An 8,980-nucleotide genomic window follows, 5' to 3' on the forward strand; every position below is an offset into this window, starting at 1 on the left:
TTTGGTTCCACAATGTTCATGGAATCAACAATCAAAATATAAAAGGATATAATGCATTAAGCAAACCTGTTCCAAAAGATCTCTTTAAAGTGTAAAAGAGCAAAGATGTCAGTTTGAGGACTAAGGCGTTCTTGACTCAAGCTATGGTATTTTCAATGACCTCATATGCTTGTGAAAGTTAGGTAATAAATAAGGAAGCCTGTAGAAGAATCTATGCATTTGAATTATGGTATTGGCAAAGAACGATAAAAGCACCATGGACTGCCAGAAGAACAAACAAATCTGTCTTGAAGAAGTACAGCCAGAACTTTGTCTCTTTTACTTTGGACATATTTTCAGGAGGGATCAGTCTTGATAAAGTGGAAGGCCAGTGAAAAAGAGACAGACTCCCAGTGAGATGGATTGACCCAGTGGCAGCAGCAATGAACTCAAATATAACAATTGTGAGGATGGCAGGCAGGTCAGGCCATGTATTGTTTTGTTATGGATAGGGGACCCTGTAATTCAGAGTACACTCAACAGTGCCTAACAACAGCAACATTACAATAGCTGATAACTGCAAGCATTTCTTGTGTTTTTGACTACTTGGATGTCTTCTTTGGTAAAGCATCTGTTCATATCCTCGGCCCATTTTAAAACTGGCTTAATTATTTTTGAGATGATGAAGTTTTCTATAAATTTTCGTGATATGAGTTTTGGTTTTAGGAAGTCCCAGTTGTCTACTTTGTGTTCTGCTTTTTGTGTATTTTAAGCAATGTCAGTGTATTCATACCATGTATCAATGCCCCTAAGTTTGTCCCTATCTTTATTTTTATGATCTTTATAGATTTAGTTTTATAGTTAGGTTGTTGTCCATCCTGAGTTAATTTTTGTATATGAAGAGAAGGGTCTTGTTTTATCTTTCTGCAATTGGATATCCAGTTCTGCCAGCACCATTTATTAAAGGGACTATGTCCTCTGTATTTATTGCATTTCAGTCCTTTGTCAAATATCAGGGGTCCAAAGGTTGGTGGATTTATTTCTGGGTTTTCATTTCTGTTCCAGTGGTCTGTGTATCTGTCAATATGTCAGTAGTAGGCTCTTTTGACTTTGGTGGCTGTGTAGTAGGTTTTGAGATCGGGAAGTGTTAGGTCTCCTATTTATTTTTTTAAGAAGTGCTTTTATTACATGGGCTCTCTTTCCTTTTCATATAAAGTTGGTGATTAGTTTTTCCATTTCTTTAAAGAATGATGATGGAATCTGGGTAGGTTTTGCATTATATCTGTAGATTGCTTTGGGTAGTATTGGCATTTTTACAATGTGAAGTCTTCCTCCCCATGAGAACAATATTATTTTCTTTCATTTCTGTAGGTCTCTTTCGGTTTCTTGTAGTAGTGTTATGTAATTTTCTTTGTATAGATCTTTTGTATTTCTGGTTAGATTTATTACTAAGCACTTGTCTTTTGGGTGACTTTATAAATGATTTTGTTTTCCTTTTCAGAGTTTTCTTTTTTTAGTGTAGAATCTCACTGATTTTTGTATGCTTATCATACACCTTACCAGTCTATTAACTTCAATAGTTTTCTTATTGAGTCTTTGGGATTTTCCAAGCATAGGATCATATGCAAATATAGATAGCTTTATATCCCTTTCTTGCCCTATTACTCTGGCTAGGAATTACAATACAATATTGAGTTGTTGTTGTTGTTAAGTGCCATCAAGTCAGTTTAGACCCACAGCTACCCTATATAGGGTTTCCGAGGAGCAGCTTGTGACCTTGAATCGCTGACCTTGTGGTTCAAACCAACTTTGCAGTCTAGCACATTAACCCACAGTGCCACACCAAGAGTCCATAATATTGAGTAGATGAGGTGATAAAAGCCATCATTGTCTATTGCCTGTTTGCCTGGGGAATGCTTTCAGTTTCTTTCCCTTAAGACTAATGTTGATTTTGCATATAAAATGTTTAATTATGTTGAGAACTAGTGTGGCACTGTAGGATAAGCATTAGACTCCTAATTACAAAGTTGGTTGTTTAAACCCACCAGCTGCTCCTTAGAAACCCTATACAGGGTCTCTATGGGTTGGAACCAACTTGATGGCACTTAACAAAAATATTACTATTTTATTGAGCATTTTTATCAGACATGGATATTGGATTTTGTCAAATGGCTTTTCTGCATTGATTGATATGATCATATGATTCTTTTTCTTTGTTTCATTTATGTGGTAAATTATGTTGATTGTCTTATGCTGAACTATCCTTGCACACTTGATATGAATCGCATTTGGTCATGATATATTATGTTTTTAATATATTGTTGAATTGTATTGGCTAGGATTTTGTTGAGAATTTTTGTGTCTATGTACATGAAGGATATTTCTTTTTTTTCTGGTATCTTTGCTTGGCTGTGGTATCAGGGTTATGCTTGTCTCACAGAATGAATTGGGAAGTATTCCTTACCTTTCTGTGTTCTTGAATAGTTTGAATAGAATTGGTGTCAATTCTATATGAATGTTTAGTAGAGCCAGCCATTTAATACATTTTTATGTCTTTTTCAGTTTTTCCTTTTGTGATGGGTATGTTCAAACTTTTTTTTTTTTAATCTCAAATTGAGGTAGTTTGAATAGGTAGTGTGTTTCTTTGTTTATTTCTTCTAGATTTTCAAAATTGTTTGAGTATAGTTTTTCATAGTACTCTGTTATTCTTCGTTTTATTTCAGTTGATTCCGTAGTGATATTACACATTTCATTTCTAGTTTGTGTTATTTCCATCTTTCTCTACTTTTTTGTAGCATTGTGATCTAAGAAGGGAGTATTGTTTGATGTTTTAAAACTTATTGAGGCTTGCCTTACGGTCTAAAATTTGGTCTATTCAGGAGAATGTTCCATGAGCTCTGGAGAAGTCTGTATATTGTACTGTGGTTGGATAGAGAGTTCTCTATATATCTATGAAGTCAAATTGACTGATTGTGATGTTTAAATCTTCTACATCTTTGTTGAGCTTCTTACTACTTATTCTGTCCACCATTGAAAGTGGTGTATTAAAGTCTTGAACTATTATTGTGAAGTTGTGGATTGCTCATGTCAATTCTGTTAATATTTGGCTTATGAGTTTTGGGATTCTTTCACTGGGCTTGTAGATATCTACTGTAGTTAGGTCCTCTTGCTGGATTGACCTTAGCTCATTACATAATGTTCATCCTTGATGATTTTTTTTCTTAAAGTCTATTAATATTGCCACTCCTACTCTTTTTGGTTTCTGTGTGCTTAGTGCATGTTTTCCAGACTTTGAATTTTAGTTTATTTTTATTTCTCCTGTAGATATTGATGGTTCATGATCTAAAAAAAATTAATCTATTTTAGCACTGTCTGTATATAGACTGGGAGTTTTAATGCATTTGCACTCAGTGCAACTATCCATAGATATGTTTTTATTGCTATCATTATGCTGGTTTTTGTGTGTGGTGCTGATAGAGCCTTTGTTCCATGTGGTTTTTGGTACTGATTTCATTTTGCTTATGGATTTTCTTATCATAACAGATTAGCATTAAGAGATTTATCTTCAATTTTGCTAATTCTGTCTTTTAATACTACTTCACTCTTCCAATGCATTATTTCCTTCTGAAATTTTAGCATTAATCTTCTGGACTGTTATTTGATAGTTTTGTATAATTTTTAAGTTTCCATTTATATCATCAATTTATTCTTATATTGTTTTCCTGAGTTCTCTAGAATTTTGTTTCTGTTTTCCTTGATTTTGCCTATGCTTCCATTCATGTTGTATTTGATTTTATTTATGTCTTTCCTAATCTGTTGAAGGATCCTAAGTATAAGTCTATGGAGTTCCTTATCAGGTAGTTTCAATACCATTTCATCCTCTAAAAGATTTTCTTTCCCTAAAACCATTTCATCCTCTGAAAGATTTTCTTGCCCTGTATTTTGGTCACTTGCTTGAGCCATCTTGTTCTGTTTGTGTGTAAGTGTGCCTCTGTATATGTGTGTAGGACTTGTTGTCTCAGTGATAGTGGTGTTATTATATAAATCTGTTGATTAAATGTTAGATTGCCTTACCCTGATTTTTGTTTGTTTTAATATATCCCGGCAATGGGGTGGAGATCCTACTGTGGTAACGAGTTTGGAGCCATTGGGCCACTCTATAAATTTGGTAGTGGGTGGTAGTGTAGATGCATTTCTAATTGCTGGTTGTGTAGAGCTGTAGTGGGCAGGCTGGATGGGTTTTGGCCACTGTCTGTCACTGATCCAGTGGTGCTGGATTGGGTAGTGGCACTCGCCTAGTGTGTGAAAGAGCATATGAGGTGGACATTGCTGCACTGTGTTGCTGGCTCCCCAGTGATGGATGAAAAAAAGCAGAGAAAGAGGAAGGAAAAAAGAAAACAAAAGAAAGAAAGAAATGTGGGTAGAAGAGGAAAGATTTAAGAAGAAGAGAAAGAAAGAGAGAAAGAAAAAGAAAGGAAGAAAGAAATGAAAAACAGCACAATACTGCTGAAAGCACTGCTGTGAGGGAATGCAACACTCATTCCGTGGGAACATACACTGCCTACTGCAGATGGGCATGGCAGGCAATGCTGACAGCAGAGATGATGGGCTATGGGGGTGCCCGCTGCTGGGATCATGCACCGATGTCTGTGAAGAAGGTGGATACAGGCACTGCCAACCATGGTGACACTGGGAGTAGGGTACCTGTTTTATGGGATCAAGGGGATAAAGGAAAGGGAAAAGCAAGAAATAAAAATAAAGAATTATAAGAAAAGGCAAAAAGGGAAGAAATAAGAAGAAAGATAAAGAGAAAAATGAGGGAAAAAAAATAAATAAAGGTGGCATAGTATTGGCACAAGCATTAGCTGCCAAACACTTCTGTGGTGAGAATGTGGTACTTGCCTTGTGCGTGTGCATATTGCTGACTGCAGAAGGAAAAAGAGTGAAAAAGTGAGGAGAGGGAAAAACTAAGATTGAAAAATTAAAAAAAAATAAAAGTGATGTAGTGCTTCCAGAGAGGTTCAGGGGTTTGATTGGTGGCTGTATGTATGGGGGGGGGTTGGGGGTTGGGGTGCTGTGCCTCTGGTCACTAGAAGGTTGTGAGGGGAAAGGGAGGAGATCACACCTCTCTGGTCACCAATGTGAGTAATAGTATAGTGCTGGGCCAACAGAGTCGATAATCTGATTCCTGCCCTAATCAGAATGTTGCTTGCAATAATTCAAAATGATCATATTGTGCCTGACCAGTTGGCAATTCACCAGTTGGTATGCCTCCTTGTTTACTGTTTTCATTCAATCTATTCCTATAATCAATATTTTGCCTAATTTATCTTTTCCTTTGAAGTTCTGCATTCCAAGATTGTTATCATATCCGTTTCACTTGACTACTCACATCTTAGTTGTAGAGGGTCTGCGTAGTATGTCTACTTATTCCACAATCTTGGATTTGGCTAGATAACATTGTTTGAGTCCTTTTTTTGCCCTATTATTTTATAAATTACTTTATACAAATCATTTCATTCACTTACCATAATAAAACTCAGAGGAAGATACTATTATTCTCATTTTACATGTGAGAAAATGGAAATGATGGAGATTGAGTTTTCCAAGGTCATATAGCTAATAGGCATTGGAGCCTGGGATAGAACTTAAGTCTTTTGGCTCCAAATTGAATGGATTCTAGCTAGCCTAGTGAGATGGTCCAATACCCAAGCTCTTGCCTGAGCATCAGGATGAATTTGTCTCTTACACCAGAAACTTTATTCACATTTCTTCACACCCAGAAGAAATGCCAGGGAGTTGAACATTTTAATAGGAGAGACAGGAGTCCCCTACCAAGAGGTGCTTGTGGAGTATTTTATTAACTTTCTGGGCATTTTGCTGATGGTGCAAGTTATAAAGCTGTTAATGGTAATGAAATTCTGGCAAGTATCAAGAGACACAGGGGAAGCTGAGAAGCAAAAAAGACTGCCAGCTACATGAGCTGCCCTTTGCTGGATTAATGATGCCTGTGTACTCTTCTGAATTTGACAGCTTCCGGAAATGTCAGGTGCCACCCAGACTGTCGTGCTAGTTTGTCAACCTCCTTTCAATTCTCCTCCTTTCCTGCTAACACCAGTCACTGGAGGAGAAATTACCATAGTGTTATGTCTTCCCCTTTCCTTCCATGCTTGATTTTGTGGCTCTTATGGCTGTTCAATTATGTGGTTTGTGATTCAGGAACCAACATAGAATTCAATGGCTGGCCCTCTAATGCAGTGCTTTAGTGACCCATGCTTCTTTCTACCATAAATGTTGAGTATAGCTAAGTGCCATAATGAGGTAAGGCTTGATTCTATTTATTTATTCTCCATCAAAGTCATCATAAACTGTTTATTGATATTTTTAAAAGATAAATATGAAAAATATATGTCAGCAGAGACAATTTGAAAAGAACTACTCTTCAGATTTCTGTGGGTTTCAGATCCTTTGAGGGGTGGGCTCTGGGTTGAATTTGAGCTTGGGAACCTAACACCCTATCTCCTCCTTGGCACAGTTCTGGTGAAACTAGCAAAAGATCTTATAGAGGCAAGAGAAATAGCTGGTGAAACCATTTTCAGTTGATGAAACCATTCTCTTAAGTCCATGGGATTCCGAGTTCCAAGGGCTTAAGTCTGCAGCATTCATTTCAGGCCTCTGAGGATATTTCATGAGTTCACCACTCTTCTAGGTTTGGGGTTATAAAACTATTTAAAGTCCAGAATCTGGTCTTCAAGGGCTCTGATGGTAGAAGGGACATACATATCAATAAATACCATTTAAGGAGGAAAAGGCCATGATAGAGGTATGTAGAGGGTCCTGTGAAAGGAAAGGATGGAGAGTTACTAATCCACTTAGAGAAACCTGCACACAGAGGAGTGCTGGTGGTTGGGATGTGGTCAATAGTGGGCTTCTCCCAGAAGTGGGACAAAGATGTAGGACAGAAAATTGTAGTGGGAGAAAGATGGGCTTTGCAATGTTAAATCTTGGTCTGGATAACTGCTTTGTGACCTCTGCCATTCTAATTAACCAGTCTAAATATCTTTTTTTAAACATTTAAAAAAGTTTAATGTGAAGTAAAAACAAACAAACAAATAGAAGTTTGTACAAAAAAGTATGAGTAGAACCCAAAGTCAACTTAACATTATCACATTTGTTTACCCCATTATCTAGTTATTCCTATTAACTTTACTATTCAAACCATAGAAAGTTGGGAGTAATTTAGGGATTGGGAAAGTTAAAACCAAGAACTTTGTCTGCCATGTTTATTTTTCTACACTGTGGATAGCTGTGCTCATAGAGATGGTTTCTTTTACTTCTCCACTGCACAGGAATTCAGTTGTATATAAAATTGAACCTGCTCAAGAGTTGAGGGAGTCTAGAAATGATGGGTCCAGATTCTGGTGCATTGTCATACAATTCAAATAAAGATGCAGCTACCAGTTTGTACTTTTGGGGAACTGCAAACAAAGTTTTCTCTTGAAGTTGAACCAGAAACAACTTCTTATGTTCCTTGTTGTTGTTATGTGCCCTGGCTGTGGAGTCGGTTCCGACTCATAGCAACCCTGTACAGGGTTTCCAAAGCTGTAAATCTTTATGGGAACAGAAAGCCTCATCTTTCTCCCATGGAACATCAGGTAGTTTTGAACTGATGACCTTGCGATTCGCAACCCAATTTGTAACCACTACGCTATCAGAGCTCCTTATGTTCCTTAGGCTTTGTAATATGTGCTGGAATATAGGGATACTAAAGAGGTTCAAAACTGGTCTCCACCAGTTACCAATGTAGTCATCAATGACCCAGTCTTGATGGTCTCCATCTTGACGACCTAGTATCTCTGTTGTTAAAGTTTTTAGTCCTGCAGCTTCATTTTCTTCTGGATTAAGTTCACCACCAGGTAATTTGAAGAAAGTTGTTCCCAGCTGAAGGGTAGCAGCTGCTCATGTACAATCAGAACCCCTTCTACAGTTCTTTCATTCCATTTTTATCAAAATTTTCCCTCATTCTCTGAAATCTGGCTGCAACAGAGCTGTCCTTCACATTGTTGTAAAGTGCTGTCCAGTCGGTTCTGACCCATAGAGAACCGTATAGGGTTTCCGAGGAGCAGCTGATGAGCTTGAACCGCTGACCTTGCAGTTCAAAAGCAGTGCAGTCTGGCGCATTAACTCACAGAGCCACACTAGGACTCCTCTTCATAGAGGGGCTCTTTTGTACCAAAAGTATAATTGATAAGAGTATACAGATTGATGGTGAGCTCCAGGATGAGGGACTTCATCTGTGGATGTACTTATTGCCGAACTGGTTGACGCCCACAGGCCAACCGGTCTGCCAACGATTGGGCGGCACCACAGATATGCTGGCGAGCTTCGGCACTGACAGCGAGTATAAAGCGGAAGACAGAAAGTGCCCCGTGAGGGCAGCGATTATCTGCGTCCCGCTTAGAAGTCGCTGCCTGCCAATAACATGAGAGGGCACGAGGATAATCTCAATTTTTTAATCTATAAAATAGATATACAGGGATACTCATTTTACATAATTGTGAATGATGGACATGAATAGTTAATAATCTATGTGATAGTTAAGGTTTTGTGTTAACTTGGCTGGCCAGAATTCTCAGTGATTTTACAGTTGAGATGTAGCTATTTCCAATGATGTAATTTGATGTGATAAATCAACAAGAGGATTATTATTGTTAGGTGCCATCTAATCAGTACTGACTCTTAGTGACCCTATCTAAAACAGAATGAAACACTGCCCTGTCCTGGGCCAACCTCACAATTGTTGTCATGCTTCAGCCCACTGATGCTGCCACTTTGCCAATCCATCTCACTGAGGGCCTTGCTCTTCTTCTCTGACCCTCCACCTTACCAAACATGATATCCTTCTCCAGTGACTAGTCCTTCCTGACAATATGTCTGAAGTATGAGAGACGAAGTTTGGCCATCCTGGCCTCCAAGGAGCAGAGACTCTGGCTGCACTTTT

The 8,980-nt window shown here is 38.0% G+C and overlaps 1 pseudogene; it reads right to left on the reverse strand.

Moving 5' to 3' along the window:
• Positions 1 to 7,332: 7,332 nt before the first annotated feature.
• LOC102815770 overlaps positions 7,333 to 8,980 on the reverse strand; it is a 29,217-nt pseudogene continuing 27,569 nt past the window's right edge.

The sequence above is a fragment of the Chrysochloris asiatica genome, unplaced genomic scaffold (genome assembly GCF_000296735.1).
Source record: "Chrysochloris asiatica unplaced genomic scaffold, ChrAsi1.0 scaffold00158, whole genome shotgun sequence".
Taxonomy (NCBI): domain Eukaryota; kingdom Metazoa; phylum Chordata; class Mammalia; order Afrosoricida; family Chrysochloridae; genus Chrysochloris; species Chrysochloris asiatica.